A 10,232-nucleotide genomic window follows, 5' to 3' on the forward strand; every position below is an offset into this window, starting at 1 on the left:
CAACCCAGCTAAGTCACCTTGGTGACAAGTTTAGACAACTTGGTTTCCAAGTTTTGCTAACTTGGTGACCAAGCTAAATTCTCAATATAAATACAGTTCTTAACTATTCACAAATGAGATTTCACATTGTTCTCTCTCATCACACATAAAAGACATCTTCTTTCACTAAAAAGGAAAATAAAAAGTCTTTAGATCTTCATTTTCTTTTAGAAAATAAGTGTCTCGAGAGTATATCGTATAGTTGTTAAATTCGTAGATTATGTTTCGGATGTTGCAAAACGGTATTGTCTCGAGAGTATATTGTAGTTGTTAAATTCGTAGATTATATTTCGGGTGTTGCAAAACGGTATAATCACGGTTGTATCTTGGTATTCAAAATTCACATCAAACCGTCACACATCACGGGCGATTTATTGAGTTAAGGAAAGATATTAAATCTCGACTCCGTAAATTTGTCTATTTCCTTACGATTTATCTATACTATTATTTATGAAGTGATTTTGCTGATTTGTCACTTTCTCCTTGATTTTAGCTAATTTGATTATTTGTCGTATTCTTATTAGTTCTTTTGATTAAATTATCAATTTATTCATTTTTATAATATTCTTTGATTTTAGCTAATTATGCTTATTTGTCATATGCTTATTAGTTTTTAGATTAAATCATCAATTTATTAATTTAAATAATATAAATATTTCGAACTTCCTAATTAATTTATTAATTCAAATAATATAAATATTTCGAAATTTTTCATTGGATTTATGATTATAATTATTTTAACTTTCACAATATTCTTATTAGTTTTTAGCTTAAATCATTAATTTATGTGATTTTGCTGATTTGTCACATTCTCCTTGATTTTAGCTAATTTGCTTATTTGTCATATTCTTATTAGTTTTTTTGATTAAATCATCAATTTATTCATTTATATAATATTCTTTGATTTTAGCTAATTTTGCTTATTTGTCATATGCTTATTAGTTTTTAGATTAAATCATCATTTTTAATTTAAATAATATAAATATTTTGAACTTCCTAATTAATTTATTAATTTAAATAATATAAATATTTCGAAATTTCTCATTGGATTTATGATTATAATTATTTTAACTTTCACAATATTCTTATTAGTTTTTTACTTAAATCATTAATTTATGTGATTTTGCTGATTTGTCACATTCTCCTTGATTTTAGCTAATTTGCTTATTTGTCATATTCTTATTAGTTTTTTTGATTAAATCATCAATTTATTCATTTATATAATATTCTTTGATTTTAGCTAATTTTGCTTATTTGTCATATGCTTATTAGTTTTTAGATTAAATCATCAATTTTTTAATTTAAATAATATAAATATTTCGAACTTCCTAATTAATTTATCAATTTAAATAATATAAATATTTCAAAATTTCTCAATCGATTTATGATTATAATTATTTTAACTTTCACAATATTCTTATTAGTTTTTAGCTTAAATTATTATTTTATTAATTTAAATAATATAGCTATTATTATTTATGAAGTGATTTTGCTGATTTATCACATCCTCCTTGAGTTTAGCTAATTTTGCTTATTTGCCATATTATTATTAGTTTATTTATTAAATCATCAATTTATTAATTTAGATTTATTCTTTGAGTTTAGCTAATTTTGCTTATTTGTCATATTATTATTAGTTTTTATTAAATCATTAATTTATTAATTTAAATAATATAACTATTTCAAATTTTCTAATTGGAATTACAATTATAATTATTTTAAACAAGTTAGGACCAATTCTTATTTTCATATGATGTAAGATATTTTAAATTCTATAGTTTCATTTTTTTGATTCATTCCAAATTGTCTCGATTATAGTTTTTGACATCTATATTTTTGTACTTTTGATATTTGTTTTTTGTTGGAATTCTATGTTTTTCTTCTTTCTTTGAGTTTGAAAAATTAGGAGCAAATCGGTTTTGTTACATGGAGTTTGGAATTATGAATTAGGTATTATTAATTACTTCGGTAGTTATTTCACGTGTATGTTTTAATTATTACTGTTTAATCTATTAAAAAATATATTTAATATTAAGTTTAGAGAGTTGTCTAAGTAATCATGTTATGAACATGTGTTTAATGGTTTATTTTCTAAAACGGCTAAAATAGATATATTTTTAATGAATAATAAGATTTATCATTATATAATTAACCATAAATTAAATTTAATAATAAAACTATCGCTATCTATTTTTCTTTTATTAATAGTAAACTTATGATATATTAAGAATAATCAATGTATATATTTATCAAGTAAACCAATGAAATATTGTCATTATCTCAATTCGTTTTTTTAATCTTCTAAATTATCATTGAACTTTAGTTTTTATTTAATTTTTATTTATTTTGTTCTTACTTTGATTATGTGTGTTTTAGTGCTTTATTGTGTGAAATATTTGATATGTAATTATGCTCTTATGGTCTCATAGTTTTATAGTTTTCATTTGTGTTAAGAAGACGTAGACCGAAATAAAAATCGAAAAAACTAAAATGATTAACAATACAAAGAATAAGTTACCATGAGGTTTAAATCATAATATATATATTAACAATTATTAGTAAAACGATTATGCCCGTATGTGCGGGCAAAACACCTAGTTAAATGTTGTAAGGAAATATTAGCAGAGTATGTAAATTCCAGTATCCTATAATCGTTAATCATTCGCTTAAAAAGAAGGAAAGAGTCGTGGCTATATACGGTGGGTTTACGTAGATATCCCAGGATATGAAGCCAATATAAAGAGACTAACATAAAAAGTAAGCCCATCAAAGTGATATAAGCCCATTTTGATTTTTTTAGTTAGATCAAAAAGAGAGAGAAAAGAGCATTCATGGCTTGAACGGAAAGAAAAGTTTGGTCTAACTGGTGACCAAGGAATGAAGAGGAATAATGCATTCCTTAATGTTCCTAACAAATTTTACCATTCATTAGGAATAGTTATTCCTTTTCATTCTTTCTCATCCCCTTACTATTATTTGAGGAGACCACTAATCAAATTAACCTTTTACTCATGTGTTTATTACATGTGTGCCATTTCCTATGTGGCATCTCCACATTTCACCTCACACCATTTTTTCAAAAGCCCATCATTGCCTAGAATATTTACCTCTCATGCCATTGTAATGGACATATGTTATAATCAAAAGGGAATAAATGTTATTAATACCCAATGCTTTGCGTGATGTGCTATACGTGATGTGCATATAGTTAATGTCCAATGCTTTACATTCATGCTAAACCATAAACTACCTCTTATATGTCTCTTTTATATTTTATGTTTATAAAATATGTTTATAAAATAGAGTTATATTGCTCGCAGAAAATGGCACTTTTATATGCTTGTTTTATAGTTTATGTTTATACATACAATAACATTATGTATACTTCTTTTATATTTTGGTGATGTATTCTTTTTCAACTGAAGTTATAATGCTGATACTAACATAAAATATTTTTTTTTTCACCGTAGAATATATATATATTTTTGTTCCAAGAACATATATATTTATATATATACTAGATTTTGACCCGCCCTTTAAAGGGCGGGTATATTTTTGTTTTAATTTAGTTCTCGTATTTATGTTTTCTTCGTGATTATATATATGATTTTTCTTTATAATCATATTTATGTATAAATTTTAATCAAAATATATTTTATTAAATAATAGCAAATTAAAAATTGATCCGGTATATTGCCGGTCGAACCCGCCAACCGGTGGATTTCAATTTTGTTTCGTCCAAAACTGAAACCCGCGGGTTGAAAATTGAAACCCGCGGGTTTAGTCAACCTGTTGAGAAATATATTTTGACCCGTCCCTAAAAGAGCGGATATATTTTTTTGTTTTAAATTAAATTTTTGATATTTGTTTTTTCTTTCTAATTATATTTGTATTTTTTATAATCATATTTATGTATAAATTTTAATCAAAATATATTTTGTTAAATAATAGCAATTTAAAAATTGATCCGGTCAAGGCACAGTTAAGGCTGGATTTCGGGTCGAACTCGCCCTGTTGACCCGCCAACCCGCGGATTTTCAGTTTTGGTTTGGTTAATAAATATGACCCGCACAACCCGCAAACAAATAACTTTGTACTCGTACATACTTCGCTTTAATTATTATAAAAATATATTTATAATAAAAAATTATATATGATTTAAATTTTAAATTATTATTTTTAAATTTCTGTATTTTTAAAAAATTACCTTTTTAATTTTAATTTTTTAAATACTTTACGGGTCGACGGGTAGCTACGATCAGAAATCCACCAATCCATACTTATCTAATATATAATAATTTTGCCAATGTTCATTTTTCAATGTAAGAAAACATTGAGAAATATAAATGTTCAGAAATTATAAATACCTGTTGAGAAATATAACTGTTTTTTACAGTGTTGATGAGAATTTTTCAGAAATTTTTTCAAACGCAAATACCTGTTGAGAAATATAACTGTTTTTTTCTAGGTTTCTTTGGGACTGAGTTAAATCACGAAAAACATAACTGTTTTTGAGAAATTATCTCATGAATAATTTCTGAGAGAATTGAATATTCATCAAAACTCAATAATAATAAACATATGAAGTGCCCTTAAAATAATGGTTTTAGTCAAAAAAAAGGAGTAATGGCCCTAGAATATAGAAAGTGACGAACGGGAAGTTATAGTGATAACTGTAAACTATAGTTATGTGACCAATGGCAATTAGATAGAAATGTGAAAAATATAAGTAGACCAAATATTTATCAATAGGTCATGTTGAAGAATTAATAGAATAGATATATATATATATATTGTTAATATAATGCTCATACTTATAATAGTTGTATGTCATATTTTCATACACATCTATCGTTTCGTGAAAACATATATTTTGAAGAATTGTTTTTATATTTTATGTGTATCGTAATTTTTATACTTTTGTATTTTTATAATACAATGAAGGCATAATTTAAAACGATTTAATGATACAATAAATGTCATTATTGAATATGAAATCTCGCAAATCATGAATATAAAATCTCCCAATTTGGTATCCCAGTCAAGGAATAATTATGATTGATTTATGATTCAGTCCCTAATCAGATCGTACATTATTATTTGCATTAATTTCTTGAATTTCCTGAATATGAAATCTCGCAAAGCATGATTGATTTAGGATTCTGTCCCTAATCAGATCGCACTCTTTCCGTATTAACTCAATCACCACCTAATTGTTAGGCTTGATTGATATGATTAGCGATATTTCTTTTAATGTTTCATATTTGAGGCAAAATCTTAGTTTTGATGTTACCATAATTATAAAAACTCTTTGTCACATTTGTTATAAAAGGAAAGCCAGATGAGTAAATGGCTGTCTTTTGTTTTGTTATAATAACTCTTTGTCACATTTCGTTGACACCCAACACAAATGGCTGTCTTTTTTTTTTGCGCCTTTCAAAAATATCCTCGATGGATCGCGTAATCCTCATATTCTGATTGGTAATTCAAATTTTTTTCTGTTCATGAAGTATCAAATATTGTTTAACTAGCAGCGTATTGTTATATAGTTGTTTTACTAATCCGTTTTGGTTATCATAGATATCATCGGACATGTTGTGCAAGTGGGTCGCATTCAGATGTTTTCAGTTAATGGAAAAGAGATCCCGAAGATTTCATTGCTGATACGTGATGCAGAGTAAGTTCCGTTTAAAAATCATATTCAAATTTTCGTCACATAGTTGATATCCCTTATATATTAAAATAGAAGCACTTTTAGAGACTAACCTTATATTCATGTGTTATTAACAAGAATGACATTTCCTATGTGGCAATACCATATTACTTCTCAACCTGTTTGTGTAAAAATCCTCTTCTTACTAGACTTATTACATTTTTTGCCATTGTGAATTAATAGTAGCTTAACATAATGTTTTAGTCATATTAATTGATATTAATTGGTTATGTGCATTGATATGGACAATAATATCAAATCCGATATGGTTTTTATAATGTTATACGAAATTAATATGATAGTATATGATATCTATAGTCACAATTGGTAGAGTTTTGACTATATATATGATTCATATTTTTATAATATTATATTTCTTTACGACTCTAAATTATAAATGATATTTTTAGGGACTGAAAAATATAAATGATTCATAATTTTGTTTTTCTATAAAACTTTAGTGCATGACATTTATTTTGATGAATATTTTTTGTATTTTATGGGATACATGACATTTATTTTAGATAGACAATATAAATTGTTTTATATTATAATATCAAAATGTCGTATATAAATATTTATGAGCAATCTTGAAAATTATAAAATACATTCAAAAAGGAATTCCATATTAAATTTATTGCAATCCCTAAATTTTTGCAAAAATACTTTTTGATTACAAAATTATCATAAATGATGACATATATATTGAAAATGGAAATTTATATAATTCTTTCCGATTACATTTAAGGCAAATATCAATGTTTAATGTGGACTTCCTTAATTTATGCCATATGCATATAATACTTTCTATAATTATCTGAAAATCTCTGATTATAATCATATACGAAATTAATAGGATAGTCTAATATATATAGTCACAACTGATAGAGTTTTGACTATATATACAATTCATATTATTATAATATTTAACTTCTTTACGATTAATAAATGATACATGACATTTTTTAAGAGATTAGAAAATATACAAGAATCATAATTATGTTCTTCTATAAATCTTTAGTACATGACATTTATTTTGAATAATATTTTTTAGTTTATGAAATACATGATATTTATTTTGGGATTGGACAATACAAACTGCTTTACATTGTAAAATCAAAGTCGTATATAAAACATTATGAGCTTACATTCAAAAAGGAATTACATATTAATTTTTTTGCATTCCCTTAAATTTTGAAATAATACTGTTCATTACAAAATTATCATAAATGGTGATAGACATTTCATTTGGAAATTTATATAATTCTTTCGACTAAATTTAAAGAACAAACCATTTTAATGTGTAATTCCTTAATTTTCGCCATATGTTTATAATACTTTCTATTATTATCTTGAAATCTAAAATTATAATCCTAAACGAAATTAATAGGATAGTCTTATATATTAGTCACAAATGATAGAGTTTTGACTATATATACGATTCATATTTTTATAATATTTAATTTCTTTATGATTCATACCATTCTTTAGGGATTGGTAACTATGATTATAAAACTTTGGTATATGACTTTTATTTTTATTAATATTTTTTGTATCTTATGGGATACATGACATTTATTTTGAGATAATATAAACTGTTTTATATTGTAAAATCAAAATGTTGTATATAAAAATTTATGAGCAATCTTGAAATATTATAAAATACATTTCAAAAAGGAATTTCCTATTAAATTTCTTCCAATCTCTTAATTTTGTGCAATAAATTGTTTTACGAAATTATCATAAATGGTGACATACATTAAATTTGGAAATTCATATAATTATTTCCGATTAAATTTAAGAAAAACATCATTTTTAATGTGGACTTCCTTAATTTTTGCCCTATACATGTAGTACTTTATATAATTGTCTAGAAATCGACGAACCATTAGGGATTTACAACATTACTTTGTGGTAATATCTAAATATATCAGGTGATGAGAAAAGAGATCGAATCTAACATCCGAACCGTAGCCCATGATCTCATGTCCCATCAATATTTTTTTAGTAAAAACACTCTTTATAAATAAAAAATAAATAAAAAAAAACTCATATGTATTTTGAGTCATAATGGATATTAAGGTTCGATAAAGGGTCTCTTTTACAATTTTGAGTCCTAATAAATCCACTAAATTTACTTCAATTTATTTATATTCTTCTTACAACTTTTATGTATTTCAAAATCAGTATGATTTTAATGAAATATAACGATTTAACTTCGATAATAAGACAATTACATTTGTCAACCATAATAAAATTATCATTATCCGGATACTTCAATAAATTTTTTTGTTGATTGAAAAATTCAATAAACTTCTAATCCCAAATTGGTTTTCCTTACATTAATCTGTATGACAACATTACTTATCCTAATTATACCAAATATAATATGTTATTTTTATGTTTTCAATATCTATAATTAAAATTTATAATTTCTTTTGGTCCGTTCGCCCCGCACAGGGTGCGGGTGATCACCTAGTTCCTTTTATTGTAGAGAATTAAAGAACAAATTTATTGCTCACTAAATTTGATATGGAATAACAGTTCATCATCATTCCCATAATTTTATTTCCATCAATTCTTTTCCTTTTTGTTCTTACTATTCCCGAGATGTCACCGGTTAGACCCTCAGAGTGTTGTCTCGTATCCATAAAACCCTTTCGATCGTTCGATCGACGAAGCGAGAGCAAAAGAAGAAAAGAGAGAAGCAAAGGAGAAGATGTTCAGGAATCAGTACGACACAGATGTGACGCATGGTGCCCAACACGTCGTCTCTTCCAAGTAAAATACGCCATGGAAGCAGTGAAGCAAGGCTCGGCCGCAATTGGACTCAGATCTCGCTCCCATGTCGTCCTCGCATGCGTCAACAAGGCCCAGTCTGAGCTCTCTTCTCATCAGAAGAAGATCTTCAAAGTGGATGACCACATAGGCGTCGCAATCGCTGGACTCACAGCCGATGGCCGTGTTCTCTCCCGTTATATGAGATGGGAAGCAATCAATCACTCCTTCACCTATGAGTCTCCACTTCCCGTTGGTCGTCTCGTCGTTCATCTCGCTGATAAGGCCCAGGTTTGTCTGAAACCCAATCTCCTTTGAAAGCAATTTTGTCTCCTAAGTTTCACTCATTACCTTTAACTTACGGTCTCTTAAATCGGCTGTTGTATTCACCACTGCATAAATGCTTTCTTTGTTTTTTCTTGGTTTTACTACTTTTAGATCATTTATAACCAAACTTATTTGGTCTCTCTTTTTTTTTTGTTTGCTTATGTTGGCGATAGAAATAACTGTGTTTTGTTCTCTTTGATGAACAGGTCTGCACCCAACGATCATGGAAACGTCCCTATGGCGTGGGTTTGTTGGTAGGTGGACTGGATGAGTCTGGAGCCCACCTTTACTACAACTGCCCAAGTGGAAACTACTTCGAGTATTAAGCTTTTGCTATTGGGTCCCGTTCACAAGCCGCAAAGACTTATCTGGAGCGCAGGTTTGAGAGCTTTGGGGATTCTTCAAGAGAAGATCTGATAAAAGATGCTATCTTGGCTGTTAGGGAGACACTGCAAGGTGAAACACTCAAGAGTTCTCTCTGCACCGTATCTGTACTAGGAGTCGGTGAGCCATTCCACTTCTTGGACCAAGAAACTATACAAAAGGTGATTGACACATTTGAGAAAGTACCTGAGGAAGAGGAAGGTGAGGCCGAAGCTGCTGCACCAGCAGAACAGGGTGGTTCAGGTGACCAAGACGTGGCTCCAATGGAAATGTAAGGCTTTTGTGTGCAACGCTGGAATCACTTTAAAATTTTAAATCATGTTAGTTGGATTGTCGTTGGATGATTTTTGTATGAATCCCTTGCAAATTGGCTGCGGCTTTTAGATTTCATGCAGAGAACCTCGTGAGATAGAATCACTGGGTTATATCAACTTAAAAGCTACCTTTGACTCTTTTGTTTTAAGTCTGTTTATGACTTCCTATCCCAATTGTTAGAGCACCAGCAACGCTGGTTTTTAATCATCAATCCTTAAAATTAAACTATTAAAATAATTCGTGGGGTCTACATAATTTAAAAATCTGTGCCAACTTTACCTCTTATAATTTCTAGCTAAGGATCGTTTGTTAGGCAAATACGTTACTGTATGCGGGCCCGTCACTATATGGAAACCTATGATTGGATACTATTTTTCTTTTTTTTTAAAGCTGAAAAAAATTAATAAAATAATAAAAAAACTTCCTAGGTTATAGAGCCATCAGTATTGGCGTTGTGGGTGCTCTTATGTCTGGGCTGTGTCAAGTTGTAACTGATTGCACGTTAAGAAAAAGTAGGCACACATTAATTCTCAGGGAACGGTTCAGACCTTTGAACGAATGAGATCATCAGTCTTGGACGGCGGTCCTGAGCTACCGTTGGCAACCAAAAGTACAAACTAGTTTTGTACAGTTGACCTGTACGTTGTAAAGGTACACATAGATGTGGTACGCTCCA

At 28.0% G+C, this 10,232-nt stretch overlaps 1 pseudogene; it reads left to right on the forward strand.

The window, feature by feature from the left end:
* The first annotated feature begins 8,305 nt into the window (after window positions 1-8,305).
* Window positions 8,306-9,576, forward strand: LOC108852087 (proteasome subunit alpha type-1-A-like; annotated as a pseudogene).
* Window positions 9,577-10,232: the final 656 nt, after the last annotated feature.

This window comes from Raphanus sativus, chromosome 4 (assembly GCF_000801105.2).
Source record: "Raphanus sativus cultivar WK10039 chromosome 4, ASM80110v3, whole genome shotgun sequence".
Lineage (NCBI taxonomy): Eukaryota > Viridiplantae > Streptophyta > Magnoliopsida > Brassicales > Brassicaceae > Raphanus > Raphanus sativus.